Below are 17,391 nucleotides of genomic sequence, written 5' to 3' on the forward strand. Positions count from 1 at the left end.
AATATGCCACTGCAAACCTGCCAAAAAACTTTTCATTGAGCAACATGTAGGACCAGTGCATTAAGTCCCATTTCTGCTTTCTGTAATTTTATTATTTTCAAGCACCTCCTTCCTCCTCCTCCACAAACTGAAGAGCTTATTTCTGAAGTGATGTATCTCTAATTTTTAAGTTCTTGAGGTGAAACTATCATATAGCTAAGATGCTTCTTTATGTAGTCATCAATTTGCTTATTTTGACAACACACTAGTTCAAATTTAATTGAAAACAGACTTAAAACACAAGTGACAAAGATAGAGATGAAAACATTATGTGAACATATATTTGATATTTACTATTTGCTAACTAAATAACTTAGTTTCATTGAGGAAAGTTCATTGTATGAATCTGAAGGTGTATTTAGACTATAGTCAGTGCTAGTGCTTGAAGTGGAAATTCCTAGCTGAGGGAATGCTTGGTCGAGTTTGGGAATGCTTGTCTTATGGTGCATGTAAAAAAAGAAGGGCCGATAATTTTTTTTACCTGGGGTTGGCAACAATGATGAAGTTGAGTATGCGCAGGAGCATGCCCTAGTATTCTGTTCTTACAACAGAGATAGAATCGTCAGACTGGGGTTGCGTACGTGCGAGTAGCAGTAAGGCTGCCACCGTAATACAAAATCCCGCCAAATGTGAAGTGAGATCTGTCATACGATTTCTGAATGCTAAAGGACAGAATGCAGCTGACATCCATCGGGAATTGTGTGCCACTTATGGACCGACAGTGATGAATGAAGGGAAGGTCAGGCAATGATGCAGAGAGTTTCTGGAAGGGCGTTCAAATGTCCATGACAATGAGCATAATGGAAGGCCTAGTGTTCAGACAGACGGTCTGGTGGAATGCATTAACGAGAAAGTGTGTTCCAATCGCCGGTTCACAATATCTGAACTCGCCAAAAAGTTTCCAGAAGTGTCTGTGAAAACAGTGCATCGAATTGTGACTGACAACCTGGGGTATCACAAACTGCGTGCGAGGTGGGTACCAAAAATGCTGACAGATGCTCACAAAGAGCAAAGAAGGACAGCTGCACGTGATTTTTTGGCCCGTTGGGGGAGGATGGGGATGACCTCTTTTCGCACATAGTAATGGGGGATGAAACGTGGATATCAAACGCCACTGGGCAGTCGAAGCAGCACTCAATGCAATGGCGGCACTCTGGTTCTCCTAAAGCGAAGAAATTCAAAGAAACACCATCAGTGTTTTTCTGATCCATGACAACGCCCGCCCACACACAGTTGCTCGTACTGTTGAGACAATTGAAAGATTTCGATGGGAACTATTCAATCATCCCCCTTACAGCCCCAACATTGTCCCCAGCGATTTCTTTCTTTTTCTTCACCTGAAAAAGTGGCTTGCATCGAAGTGTTTCAACGACATTCAGTTCTGGACTGGCTGCACTCTCAGGCGGCAGATTTTTATGCAGAGGGTATACGGAAACTTGTCCCATGCTATCAGAAATGTCTGGAGGTTAATGGTGACTACGTCAAAAAATAACCAAGGTATGTACTTGTTTATCAATCACAATACATTTCTTCTCCTATCATTTTCTTGTTTTTTAAAAAAAAACGTCGGCTTTTTTTTACATGCACCTCGTAGATTTACATAGACACTGCAGTAGATGGAGGGATGCATATGCAAATTATACTAGCCTTATGCCTTATGAAAATTTTCTTAACTGGGGGATAGCATCCCCCTAAATCCCCACACTTTGGCCAAAGATTATAGTGTGGGCTACTTTTACATTATATTATTGACATTATTTCCATTTTCATAAAGCAATAAAATACATTACCTGTACAATTATGATATTGAGTACATTAGAATGTTCCAAAATACACATTAATCTACCGAAATTCATTGAACACTGAAATTCATTGAAAACAGTAACACTACAGTCCATGTCCTGTAAACAGTAGGTTTTTCAAAGCATGTGATGTGTTCTTTTTTTTATTACCAAGCAGGTACTACTTTCTGGATGCACCTCAAATCTGATAAGATATTCAGATTTTTGGCATGTATATTCAAGAGACAACCATTAGATGTTCATTGGAAATTTGTGTGCTGCATAGGTGTGTGTGTGTGTGTTGATATAAAACTTGAATTATGTTGGCAAAACATATAAATTATGCAAGAAATAATAATCATAATAATTTACTTTGTATATTTTCTAATTAGTCAGATGTGCGCGCGTGCACACACACACACACACAGACACACACACACTCAGAGTTTGGTGTACTTAACGAGCAACAATGGGGGCTGGTCAGGCAAAGCTAATTGTAGGTGGCAGCCTGATAGTTGTGTCCTTGTGCCTCAGACAGTCAACTGTTCCTCCATTCAAATACATGGAGAATTCGATACTGGAAGTGCTGTTATTATATTAAATTGCACATTTAATTTAATTTTGACCTCAGAAATTACGTCAGAACATGGCAGATGAATAATCAGTGCTTTAAAACCAGGCTTTGAGAAAAGGTGATTGGCAAGAGGAAAGCAATTGGAACTCAAAAAACATTAAAAAATTGCATAGTAATTGTTATCAATTTAGTGCACAACCTTTGCACAGAAATCAAATGACACCAAGTACAGTGTTTTTTTTTTTGTTATCAAGATTAAGCCTTGTTCCAAGATAGAAAAAAATATGCTGAGGAAGGCAATCTATATTTCAGTCAAAAAACAAAACCACTTAACGTGTGATGTTTTGACCCCATATCAGGATCTTCTTTAGACGCAGAACCAAACTAAAATCATGTGTTAAGTCATTTTTACTGAAATATAGACTGCCTTGGTCAGCATATTTACTATTTTTAGTCCTTTTTGTACATAACCATATGCTATTAAGCCCATTTGAGCTTTCCTGCCACTGCACTTTAGTATTTTAAATCTTAGCTTCATAAGGATAATATTTTGGACACTTGTGAATTCCTACATTATCTAAAAGATTTACAAAACATGTTTTTATTATTGATTTTGATGAGAAAACTCTTCACTTCAGTGAAAATAACATTTGAATGGAACATTGCATCATGATCCAATGCAAAATTTAGGGCAAGTAACTGAGGAAATTAGGAACAAAATTCTCTGAGGACACAATTAGGGTGGTGCCGCAACAAAAAAAAAAAAAAAATGGCAGTGAAGAGCCCCATTAGATAAAATTGCAGTACTCTACCTTTAACATAAAATCTGTTACATTAGGAAGAGTCATCTTTCCAAGATCTATTTGAAGTTTTTCCAGGTGCATCCAAGGAAGATAGTAGTATGGAAACTGCATTAGGTTGAATGCCATCAGAAGATGATTATAAAATGAGTGATCGTTTGAATTTGCAGAGCCTAGAATTCTGTAAAAGAATATAACTGTAAATATAGAAAATATTAAACAGCAATAAAACTTAAGGGCAAAGGTAAGCTATCACCTGAGCAATGCACTGTGCCATAAAGCCACATATGGGATGTGGAGGTAGAGCCCAACACATTCTCGATCTTGGCCATAGTACAGATGATGTAATCAGCAGCATTTTCTAGGTGCATATATTCCTCACATAGCTATTGATTAGTGGCTGGGTGATCCCCAGAGTCACTCCATGTGGGGACATTCTTTGAGTAATTTCCACCTGAGAACACCCAACCCAGATATCAAATGCACCTCTCCCAAACGGCAGTCAGACTCTCTATGAAATGGACGACAACAGCCCCATTAAACTTTAACAAAAGGGGTCATAATATTTTTCGGCCGTGATTAAAAATACTGCCAATGGTGAAAAATGGGATTTATTTGTAATTTGAACTTGATATTACTGCTGCTTGTATATCTTTTTAATTGACTATTTTTCCTCTACCACTGTTTCTAATATACATTTTTTTCTTTCTTGTAACTTGAGGTTCTAATCTAAGTAATTATTTTACTTATCCATTACATCTTCCCTTGTAAATTTCATTCTTCCCTACTACCATGCACATCAAAGCTACCAATTACAAATCTTTCATTCACCAATCTGACTTTTATTTCTTTACCATTATTTACACTAGTCCTTATTTTTAAAGTTCTTTAGTTAATGCAAACAATGGGTGACCAATTGTCGAGATTATTGGAAAGAGTAGTGCCTTTCTTTTGTGTGATTTTGGTTAAGGCACATGCATAGGGAATTGATGAGATCTTTTAGATTTAAAGTGAAGCAAAATATCAACAGCATGTATTCTGTATTCCACAACAATATAAGAAAAATTTATGTATTTTTCCCAGATCATGAAAAGTCAAATAATTTTCACTATGAGAGCACCCTTACAGCCAGAAACTCCATTTTACATACAAATACACTGATGCTTTTCTTGTGTACCCTTGCTCTTCTGAAGGCAATCCTAAATAATTCTAATTGTGCCTTCAGTACTACCTACACAGCCCTCCATAATTTCTTTCAATGGTCAAAAGGGACAGAGAACCCACGATTTTTGAACTGTTTGAAAAGTTGGCAGGAGTCAAAAGAGATACTGTCTATAATGATAACTAACATTTGCAACTCATAGATAACAACTCAACAAGACCAGTAAAGTAAAGACAGGAATGGAATAGAATACAAGATAATTAAAATAAATGAAAAATATTTAAAATTCTTCAAAACTATCATGTCCTCATGTACCTTAAAAAGTGGTTGTCTCTCAACGATTTGAATAAATTGAGGTGTTAAAAATGGTAGTGTTGGATTGGCTGAACTCCCAGGTGGTGAACTTCTATGCAGAGAGTAGTGGCATGGCGTAAATAACATTCCCGCAACTGTGAGCTTTGGGGGCACAGTAAGAATGATAAATTAAGAAAGACTGATAGTTCACAAAAGTTTTCCTTACGGCATTAAAATATATTTTCAACCAAACATTATTTTTTATGCCCCTACAACTGCAAACAGAAAATATTAATTCCTACAAAATAGAAAGTTCATTGCCAGATTAGAAGAAAACCTTAATTAGCTGAATAGTTCAAGTCATTGATTACGTCGCCAAAGGGTAGACAACAGGCAAGAAAATGCACTGGTAATGTTGGCATTCACCCCTCACCACCCCTACTTACCACCCACGTCTCGGCAAGGTTTGGTGAAACTATGCTGCTCCCATATGTTGTTAAGTTTCTTTTGTAGTTGTTATTGTTAATGAAGTAGGTTAAGTCCCAATTAGCCTATCTGTGCATAAAAGTGTACTCGCAACAAAACTCAAACTCAAACGAAAAGGGTCTGTTGCCTTTGAATCACTGTAGATTTCGAAGTTGCCAGAGTCCTTGCAGGTAAAACAGCAGCAGCGGGAAATCAGTCAAAGCTGGGCTTGGAAGCTCAGTGGTAGATCAATGGCATGGTATGCCAGAGACCCGGGTTCGAGTCCTGGTCGGACCTTTTTTAACAATGAGTGGTTGCATGGAAAAATATATGTCTTTGATCGCATTGGCCATTATTGTGATCCATCAAATATTATCATTTTTACCCATTATTTGTCAAAATTTCTCTGGTTTTATGGTGAGAATGTCCTTTTTAAAGTATTCTGGTTCACTTCACAAAATAATTATAAGTTTTTACACTCAAAACATTACAGGAGAGAGAAAATACCAAATCTACTGAATTACTTTTGAATGTGATGAAACCAAACAAAAATACATGCAGGTTATCTTAGAATCTTACTTTTGTTACTATCTTTCCACAGAAGATTCACAAACAGGTTTCTTGTGTTCATGATGAATGTGGTAAACATGGTTTGAGTATTACCTATGTGAAATTTCTAGGGCTGAGCCGATACCACTTTGAACCGAAACCAATACTCTTACTGATTCCAACCAATACCGATACCAATACTTGAAAACTGCAATAATAAAAACTTGTTCAAAATATTGGTAACTATTGGTGTGTAAATATTCTTCTCCAATTATATGCATCAATTTCCAAGAAATTTGCTTTAGGATATCAAAATAGATGTTATGGAAATGCAGTTTTTAGTGCAAAATTGGTGTAAAATAAAAATCAAGTTTGAATTTTGCATAATATCCAGGATAATTAGACTCTGCGAAAGTGTCGCACAACATTTTGCAGAGCCCGTGAAAGACCAAAATGCCAGAAAATTATCGGCAGGTATCGGTAGATGAAATCCAACCAATTCTTTCTGATAACGATACATCAGCATCGGTATCGGCTCAGCCCTAGAAATTTCATATTTCCACGTTGCACAATTAAATAGTTATTACTGATTAATTTTGAAGGTTCACTGCCTTCATTCACTAAGGGTACGGCATTTGGAGCGTGGATGGTAGCGCATCCCCTGGTGTCTACAAGCCACATGCAAATGTCACAACAGCCACACTGGCAGAACTATCCGCACTGTTCAAGAACGGATCGATGAACACATAATAGATGCCAAAAAAGACACATCAGGTTCAGGCCTTTCACAACACCTCCACTCTAGAAACCCACCATCTCCTCCACATCCATACTTCACCCAACCGGCTCTATCATAGAAAACACCATCAAAGAAATTCATGCTATCATCCAACAGAAACCAGTGCTGAACCTGGACAATGGACAGGCACACCCGACTTGGCAACCTATCCTCCGAAAAATCCAAGACCACAAAAAGAAAAGATGCAGTGCACCTGCTCGACCCCCTCCAGCCACGCCTAGAGCAGGAACTACACCACATCAATCAACACAATGCAGCAGACAGCAAAGCCCCCCAACCATCACCAGACAATGGAAAGCAGAAAGCACAGCAGATCATGCAAGCCAGGAAACACACACCAGCACCGCCAAATGGGAGAAAATGCAACTACCGCCACCCGGGAACTAACAAAGAAGTGACATGCTACCCTCTCCGCTCCAAATGCCGTACCCTTAGTAAATGAAGGCAGTGACCCTTCGAAATTAATTGGTAATAACTATTAAATTGGACATTGTGGAAATACGAAATTTCACGTAGGTAATAAGGTTTCTTGCAATCTGGAGACACCAACTTCATACATTTATAACACATTTTTGGAAACACTTATACGAGGGTTATTTTTTAAGTAAGGTCCATTTTGCAATAAAAACGAAGTAAGTAAATGCTTTTCAAAAAAACATTTATTTTCTGAATTTACATCCCCTTCTCTATTTTTCTACATAATTTCCTTGCCGGTTTAAACATTTATCGTAACAAACTATGATTTTTTTATACCCTCTTCATAGAACTCTGCCGCATGTGATGATAGCCAGTTACTCACGGTTGTTTTCACTTCTTCATCAGTGTCTAAATGCTTGCCACCAAGGAAGGTTCTTCAGATGGCGGAAGATCGAATACCTCCCAGCCCAAAGATTCGATCAGATCTTGAGTTTGAGCCGCAGCATGTGGCCTTGCATTGTCATGAATCAGTATGACACCGGCTGACAGCATTCCATGCAGTTTGTTCTGAACTTCTTGGTGCAAGGAACAACAATGGACATTTCCACTCAATTTTTTTTACAACAATTTTAAAAACTACGCCCTGGAAAAATGACCCCTGCAAGTTCTCGCGTTTCTCTACGCCCAGTTTAAGGCAGAAACGAGACTTCCAAAGTTGGGAGGCTAGCGTTGCGCTGAAAACACGCCGCCGCCATGTTACTACGTCACTCCTTAGGGAGAGCTCCTTTGTCGTCTGCTTCGAGAATCCAGTTCCGGATGGGTAGCCCACGGTGAGCGAACACGTGCTGCAGTTTTACAAATCTGTACCGATTTCAATAATGGAAGAAGGAGCGATAGGAGAAAGGAAACCTATGCTTTGTAATGATCATTATTCTATGAAATATCCGTGCTGCTCACGTGCAAGATGAATGAAAGGGTTCAGCTACGTGTGTGTTCTCAGGCCATGCGAAAAATATTGCTTATAAAATTGGTTGCTGACCAGACACTCAAAAATATTTTTTAAACTCATATTTATCGATATTTACCGTAACCTATGTAGTGCAAAATAGGAATTTTCACATTCTTCACTTTATTTATAAAGCCTATTTAACTTTCTTTTCCATAAAGCAATTTCAGTTTGTGTTCCATTTCTGTTGCGCAAATTATGATCAAACATTTTTGTGCAGATAAGAGAAAATACACTGAGAAGATTACATTACTAGTTGCACAGTACATATCTATACTTAGTTTATGTATAATTATTACAAGGAAATAATGTGTATTACCAGTTTCCTTGTTCTATCCGCTTGTTCATAAAAAATTCCTTCGGACTTATTTCATTCTCTTAAATTAGAGACGTATAGGACAGGATACGGATGGGAAGGAAATTTCGTAATTCCACTCACTAGATGGGACTGCAGACCAATATCTGCAATTTCCTGATAGTTTCGGAATTTCTGCGATAAGAAACTGCATTGAGACTATCAAATCAGTTATTTTTCCCCCCTCGAATCATGTTAAAGAAATTTGGTTCTTAAAAACGTAGTGACACAAGATGAACAGAAAAGTACCAATACTTCGTGACTACAAACACACAACTTTGTCGGGTCCAACATCCCCTCCCCCCATGCTCCCCGACAAGCTTCCGGCCAGCAGTGTCCTGGATTTTTACTTACGAAATAAAGCAACCCTAATCATACCAAAAGTTGATCCATCCACCCCCCCCCCCCCCATGAACTATATATACGCCCATGTGTATAACAATATCTCATACTGAAATGGTACGATATAATTATTTTGAATTTTGTACTGCGAAAAAAGCTGCCTCATCTCGTTACCCCGAACGCATTAATTGGTTGGTTCACAACTTCACCACTAAGGATCCTATCGAGACGAGACATGGCAGCCTTGGTCTCGTTCTCGTTGAGAGTTGTAAATGTCTGTCTCGTGTTTATTTGTAAATGTCTCATTGACAGTCTCGTCTCAATTTATAAACTTCCGTCTCGGTTTGGGAGGGTAATTCTCGTTCTCGTCTCAAGTCTAGAAAAATATAGAATTAACAACGTATGCAGAGGCTTATCATTATAAATATATATTTTTACTCCTCGTTTCGACGGTACAGCCCTCGAAAACTAAATATTATCCTGCTTATATATGCAAACCAAACTGCAGATTCAGAATTACCAGGAATGAACTGACGTTGTAATTATTATACACAAAGTTCATGATTTATCTGAGGAAGTCGCATGTTCCAGGTTTGACTCTCGACCTGGGCATGACTGTTTCCTTGTGAGTGACATTTCATTGAACTGGAAATTGTTACATGGGAGGATGTTTGCTCGAGACTTTGGGAACAGCTAGGGGGATGCTTCTATTGTTAATGTTAGTGTTGCTCACGAGACGAGACATTTTCAGTCTCATCTCATAAAAGGAGATGAGACAAGTGAATGTTTTCGAAATGAGATGGGACAGTGTGTATGTGAGTGTGTGTGGGGGGGGGATGTACTCCTCCACCCCGACTTCGAATACAGCTTGTAGTTATTCATCTTCATTGTAGCGATTAGCCAAAAGTGGAAAGAAATGTGATGTTAGAGATGATAATTAATAAATAAATTATAATAAATTAACCATGCGTTCTCATCGTTGCGGTTAAACGAAATGAACGGAAAAGCGACGTAAAAGTAGGCTAAATACAAAAATTTGCAACATATATATTAACTGAAGAAAACTGTCATTTACTGCAGGAAATTGAAAAACTCACCGTACCTTTTTATACCGTATCACCTCTTATATTGCAGAAATTGGCGTGTAAACCAGTGTGTTCTAAAAGTATTATCTTGAAATTTGTGAAGAAAATATTATGACGAAAATAACTGTAATTCCAGAAAAGGCATTCCTATAACATCAAGTTCGTGCCAGTCAGAACCAACCTATGTATTCGCAATGAGCAAGGCTGTTCACGTGTTCAGCCATTGACTGTTACAAGGTTTGCTTTGTCACCCTAATGGGAAAACCCTCTACCGAGTGGCTGAATTATTATAAATACTACTATACTGCTAGGGCATAATTCATCTCCAAGAAATGGAGCACAGATTTTTGCACTGGAAGTTGTAAGATACTTGTTTTACACAGTAACAAGTGAATTTTCTGTTGCTTCCGCGGCTCATGCTAAGTTGACGGGACGAGAGGAAGCCCCGCCTGCACGCATTTCTAAGTGATGACGTCAGAGGACCTCCTGTCTGTGGAGAGGACGTTTTAAAATCCGTGACGTAGTAGGTGAATTTCAGCGGTGTTTGAAGGCATGTTTCTCGAGAACCGAAACAAATACCGCCGAGATATTTTGCACATCTCATGTTTGTGTCATTATCTGTAAAATGAATGGATTTAAAACGTTTTTCATGTCAAAGTGGAAATGTCCATTAACTCAGCTTCCTACTGTGAGACCCTATGAAAACTTCATCGAGCAATTAAGAACAAACGGCAGTCCAGACCTTGCATCTAGCGACTAACACCTCTTCCGCCATCTGAAGACCTTCCTGGGAGGCAAGCATTTAGAAGACACGATGAAGCAGCGAAAACGAGCGTGAGTAACTGGCTATCATCATAGGCGACAGAGTTCTATGAGGAGGGTATCCAAAAACTCTTAGTTCGTTACGATAAATGTTTAAACTGGCAAGGAAATTATGTAGAAAAATATAGAATTGTATGTAAATTCAGAAAATAAATGTATTTTTTTTTTAAAAAAACATTTACTTAGTTTTTATTGCAAAATGGACCTTACTTAAAAAATAACCCTCGTATATATGAAAATACAATGTTGCACAAATCAATATTGTGCTCAACTGAAATGTGATGTGAGCTCTTTATAACAAGTCTACAAATGGACCTTTTTCAAATAAATGCTGAGAGTTCCTGGACTGTTCCAGAAAGGTATATGGCAGTAAAGGTCAACAGTGTTGCCAAACGGCAGTAGCATGCAAATATAAACGAGTAGATCACTATTCTGATCTGTTAGACCACTCCAGTGACAAATGCACCTTGTAATATTTTTACCTTAGTTCCCTGAAAAACGTAAAATTGATGTGCAATTATATTTTCACTAACAATAATTATTTCTGTTACTATTATCATTCCTGGATCTGTGTCTGAGTACATTCATCAGATTAAAGATGAAATCAGAATTTGAAAGGCTCTTCTACTTAAAAATCAATATAACAATGAACAATAATTAAAACAAAATAAAGTAAATAACTAAATTGACTTACTCATTTAAAAGTTGAAGCCCTCTTGATTTCTGAATTTTGTTCACGTTGCAGACAGTAACAGCAGGGAAAGGAAAGTTATACAATGGGTAATTTGCATCTTCAACTAAGGTCTTCAAGTAGCTTGTTGCATATTTGTTACAAAGGAAGTACGTTGCAGTTATGGAACATGCTACTGCAATGGCACAGATGACAATCCAGACTATTCTGAAAGCACCATACATGTCTTTCAATTATCTGTGATAAATGTTTTATATTACTACTCAGATACAATATACATATACACCAATTTCTTATACATCCTAGGCATACCTAACTATGGGTGCAATGAAAAATACAATTCATGGATAAGACTTTACATGTTATTATATGATTGTTAGAGACATGCATATTTAGTTTTTGATGGAAACATGAAATGTAAAATCACATGCTGTAATGTTCATTTTTCATAGTTTTGAAAGGTGAGAGGTACATTTTCCTACTATGTATTGTCACAAATTGATGCAAAATGAACAATTAAACCCAAATTTAGTTTATTTACAATCTCAACACTATCTAGTCTGAATTATCCTGCGAGGTATGCAAAATCATGGAAAATTGATTACTACTGTAAAAATTTGAGCAGGAAATCTTTGTCATCATTAATGAAAGATAATATATGAAGAATTAATATCTTCTCCAGACTGCTTTAAATAGAATTAAAGCTAATATAGTGTGTTTCTCTCCATTATGTTAGAACAATGAATACAATTATAAATATTAATTTTCAGAAAACTAATTTAGAATCATTGCTGACAGTAACCACATTTGAACATAATTGAATTTTTTAAAGATAAAAATTATCAACATTCAGTACCTTGTAAATGACTTCAATCTTCTGTCTACAATGTATCGAAAGCCATGCATTGTAGTGTTCCTTAAAGCAGCTTCAATTGTATTTTTAACTTCATTTATGTCATTATCCACTTGATCATCCCAAATATCTCTTGTAGACTCTGGTTGGATTTTTCGACTCTTCATGTCCATCCTGTACCTAAAGAGTCTGCTTGAAATAGACAAGGTTTATACTATGGATGATCAGAAAAGAAGAATACAAAGCTTACAAATTCCAGTAGGTATTTATTAGATGAATACAAATGGACTCACGTTAAAGGACACTTCAACATAGTCCCTCCCCAGTTCAGGTATTCATCCCAGAACTACACGGGTTTTACGATGCCTCTATCATAGAACTAGGGGGTCCTGTTGTCGGAGCCCAACCCTTGCTTTGTGCTTGACATCATCATCTGAGTGAAAGTGGCATCCTCTGAGATGCTTCTTCAAAGGAGCAAAGAGATGGTAATTACTTGGACCAAATTCCGGGAAGTATGCTGAATGATGGAGCACATGCCACCCAAAACCCACCAGGCTAGAACATAAGGGTTTGGCTCCAACAACAGGACCCTCCGAGTTCTATGAGACAGGCATCATGAACCTCATGTAGCGTGGGGATAAATACCTGAACCAGGGAGGGACCATGTTGAGAAGTAGTGTATGAAGCATCCTTTCACGTGAGTCTGTTTGTATTCATCTAATAAATACCCACTGGAATTTGTAGGCTTTGTATTATTTTCTTTCGATCATCCCTCGTATTTCTAATTAGAAATTCAAGAAGGTTTCAATAAGTTTTACGTCAATTCCTCTAATTAGGGATGAGCTGATACTGATAAAGTACTGATATAAAATTTAATGATACCGTTATCTACCGATCCGATATAAAATTCCAAATGGTCCTTGAAGAACCTGAATAGTTCATTGACTTCCTTATAAATATTTGTTTCCAGGTGACTGCAGGGAAAAAGAAGTTTCATATTTAGACATTTATATATATACAAGGTGGTTATAATTAAAGTGACGGTGTTCAGAGTGGTACAGCACGGGCTGTAATGAGAGTAGCAGTCTGAAACTTCGTAGATATGCTAATGAAGCAATGCGCTCGCGAATTATGCAAAAAAAAAAAAAAAAAAAAATAGTTCCAATTCTCGCCACCAGGGTAAAAAATGGCACTGTAAGCAGTCAAAACATGGTATAGTTACAGGAAAAAGGCAGGAAAGATCAAACACATGAGAACAATGGCTCTGGCATGTTTATTAGGAACTATGGTTACAAGAACTGTTCAATATGGCCTCCCAATTCAGCAACATGCTGCATTCGTAACACGGCATGGTCGATGGTTGCTCGCAGCATGTCTGGTGAAATCTGAGCGACATGTCGTTGTATGCTAGCCTTCAGATCAGGCAGAGACCGGACATGTCCCTGATAGACACGATCTTTTAAATATCCCCACAGCCAGAAGTCACATGGATTAAGGTCGGGGGATCTGGAAGGCCAATCATCTGGAAACTGCCTAGAGATGATGCGGTCATTAGTGAAGGTTTCTCGCAGCAAATCTTTCACGTGGAGAGCGACATGTGGTGTTGCCCCATCTTGCATGAAAATGGTGGTGTGTTCACAGTTCCGTTCTTGCAAAGCTGGAATCACGTGTTGCACAAGGAGGTCCCTATAACGTGCAGATGTCACTGTACACCTAACAGGCCCTCGAGGTGTCATCTCCTCAAAGAAAAACGGACCAAGAATGAAGGAGCTAGTGAACCCACACCATGCAGTCACGTAAACTGAGTGCAATGGTTGTTCCTGCACCATGTGGACGAGTGGAACCCCATATGCGACAGTTCTGAGTATTCACTGTACCGACCAGAGTAAAATGCACCTTGTCAGTCCACAGAATATTCCCCGACCACATGTCATCCACTTCCATGCGTGCCAAAAACCGATGGGCAAACTCACGGCGTTGTGGAATATCTTGGGGTTTCAATTGGTGCACAATTTGAATCTTGTAGGGATACCAGTGTAAAATGCACCGCAATACCTTGCGAACTGTTGACCAGGGGAGTGACAATTCACGTGCCACAGCTCTAGCACTGGTTGCAGAAGTTGAGGCATGTGCTGCACGGTCAGCTACAGCTACAGAACTTCGTCCACAACTTCCACGGGGATGGGCCGCCTTCCTCTCCCTGGTGCAACACCCAATTCACCTGTTTCCTCGAATTTCTTCATCATCTTCTTCAGCCCATTAATTGACATGGGCCCTCTTCTCAGCCCTTTCTGTTGGCGATATTTCCGCAGTGCAGCGTTACTATTGCTCCCATTCTGGTAAAACAACTTCACTAGCAGTGCACGGTCTTTCTTCGCAATAGCCATTGCTTTTTACACGGGAAAAATAAAACTTTTAATGTTCGGCGAACATTCACATCACTAAAGGAAAAAAAAAGCAACAAGCGTCACCAACAACAACCAGTGAGCTCACACAATGGTTAGGCAATGTCACCGACTTTGACGTCAGAGTTACGGAAAATTCCACGTTTTGACTGCTTACAGCCCCATTTTTTACCCTGGTGGCGAGAATTTGAACTTTTTTTTTTTTTTTGCATAATTCGCGAGCGCATTGCTTCATTATCATATCTACGAAGTTTCAGACTGCTACTCTCATTACAGCCCGTGCTGTACCACTCTGAACACCGTCACTTTAATTATAACCACCTGGTATATTGAGAGGTACGGGGATTGTTGCCCCGCATCTCCACCATGATGCGTTCACTGGTTTCAATTACTAAAACTACGGGGATCGTTACTGTGAACGCTTTAGGGGTCAGATGGTAGAGCTAGGTTACGTTTATGGTCCCCATACAATCTCACTGACAGGCTTCTGGCAGGGAGTGGAATGATGTCAAGGGATGTAGACGACGTACATCTTACCTCTCGGCCAAGCGGTTGAGTGAAGACGTCAGGCGACAGAGCACGGAGTCCTGAGTTCGGCGGCCCACGGTCTTCTTGCACGTGGCTGGCGACGAAGCACACGCTGGTCTTGGAGTATCGGGCCTAGAAAAGGAACCGGGACGATGGTCTGACCGACGGCTACAAGTTGCAGGCCATGGTGCCGAAGATAGTCAACTCGCGAACGTACTGCAGTTGCCTTAGGCGAAAGCTTCGTCTCGGTTTCCCGAGCCGGGCTGAGATCTGGAAGGTGTCGAGGTCTTCGCCTGGGGTTCTTCTGGAGGTCCTTGAATTCTGAGACTTGACTGAGCCTTCTGAGCCGACTGAGCCCCGAATTCTGGTGCTTAGGTCTTTTAAGCTGCTGGCAAATACTTCCTAGCTGCTTGGACAGCACTTCCGTATTTGCCAGCCGATGGCGGGCTTGAACCCGGTAGTATCGAAGAATGCCGTGTCTCTTGACGTCATGTGTTTCCGCTATTTGTGGAATGTTACCTTGTGTTGTAAATTGTCGCTTGACCAAGCACTGATGTCTGGCGAGAGATTTTACCTTTTTTACAGAGTCTCCCTTGAATCGTTCCACAGTAATTTTACCGATATGCCAATATTGGGTGATACCGACAGAGTACCAATAAACGTCCCATCCCTACTTATACTCATAATATTTACAATGCAAAAAAAAATTGTTTTGAAAAGTTTGCAATACTAAACTGAAAGCAAGTAAAGGCCTAATAATATAATGGAAACTATAGATAATTACTATTTGAATATTGTGTATGTGAGAAAAAAATATGATCTGGCTTCTCATTGACTAAAAGGAAGTCTACTCATATATTTTTTTAATCATTATAATACTGGCATTAGGCATTTGCTTGCATTCTATTTAGTAAGCTAACTATTCCCAAACTATTATTTCTTGCATGGTAAATATTATACTCATTGACATAATCTTACTGTAATCTTCTTGAATTTCTAATTAGAAATATAAACCCTCATTATTATCATCATGTTTTCTAATAGGTTCCAAAATACATACTTCTTCACTTTTTCTGGAATTGAGCTAGCAAGAACCATTGTCTGATGCATTACTTCTTGGTGAGTGTGGATGGAGAACCTTGGTTCAAAACATCTTTTTAATTAATGAGGTGTTTTGAAACAAAGGAAACAAGAAGTGTGAATTTTAAAAGATATTTGAGTAAGCAGTACTGGAACACTTAATATGGAATGAACCCCGCTTGACTATGTATCATTAAAAAAATTACAAATTTCCATGTATTCAGTATAATGATAAAAATGATACGAGATTTTGGAGTAATGGTAAAAAAAAACAAAAGGTACATATGGGCATGGAGATAAGGCACCATATATTCTTGATCCACGGCACACTGGAGATGATGTGATCAGCACCATGATTCCAGCCACTCCTCTCAGTTGTCCCTGGATAAAAATGATTACAGGATGAGTTAGTCCACCCCCAATTTCCTCACCACCACCCTAAAATTTTTCACAAGGGCCCGATTTGTGGTCAATTTGGCTCAAAATTTACCCTTACACTCCCTAAATTTTGACGTACATCCCCAAAATGGACTCAGAACAACTCCAAGTAGGGACTTTATTATAAAAATTCTGAGATTATCCATCCTGGTAACCAAACATGGGTCTCCCTGACAAGAACAGGACCACTGTGATTCGAATCTAGTGTAATGTTTAAAATACCCATGTTTACAACTTATTTACTACTTGAACATTAGGAATCTAGTGTATTGTTTCAAGTTTTATTCTGTTAGCTATGCAGGGGTAATTAAAAAGGAAATTCACATTTTGAAATGATTGTAACTTGTTATTGAGATGTGCTAATATGTTATGTATGTATGAAAAGAGTAATTCAAAATGTTTTTTCAGTGATTTCTTTTCACAATTATGGCAATTTTTCCATAATGGCTGATACACCAACAGAAAAGGTCTTTTGTGTTACAGAGTTTTGCAAGTCTGAGTCCAATACCGCAGTGTATCGCAAATTCAGCAGCAATTTAAAAAGACTCCATCTACAATTGGGTAGTGGGAGGCCATCAACATTGGAGGAAAGGGTGGAAGATATCTGGGAAATATTCATTCGAAGAGCAAGAAAAATCAACATCTCGAGCCAGTCTTCAGCTTCGTATGTCACAACCCACAGCATTGGGGGATTGTTGAGAAGACTTGCAAAACTCCATAACACAAAAAGCCTTTTCCATCAGGGTAGCAGCCATTTTATAAAAAAGTGGTCACATGACTTCATTGGCAGGTACTACAGCTGCAGGCAGTCACTGAAATAAAAAAACTGAGCTACTCCCTTCATACATACATAACATATTAGCACACAAGTTACAATAATTTCAAAGTATCTTACTGACTCTGAAT

Source organism: Lepisma saccharinum, chromosome 15, assembly GCF_977018435.1.
Source record: "Lepisma saccharinum chromosome 15, izLepSacc3.1, whole genome shotgun sequence".
NCBI lineage: Eukaryota > Metazoa > Arthropoda > Insecta > Zygentoma > Lepismatidae > Lepisma > Lepisma saccharinum.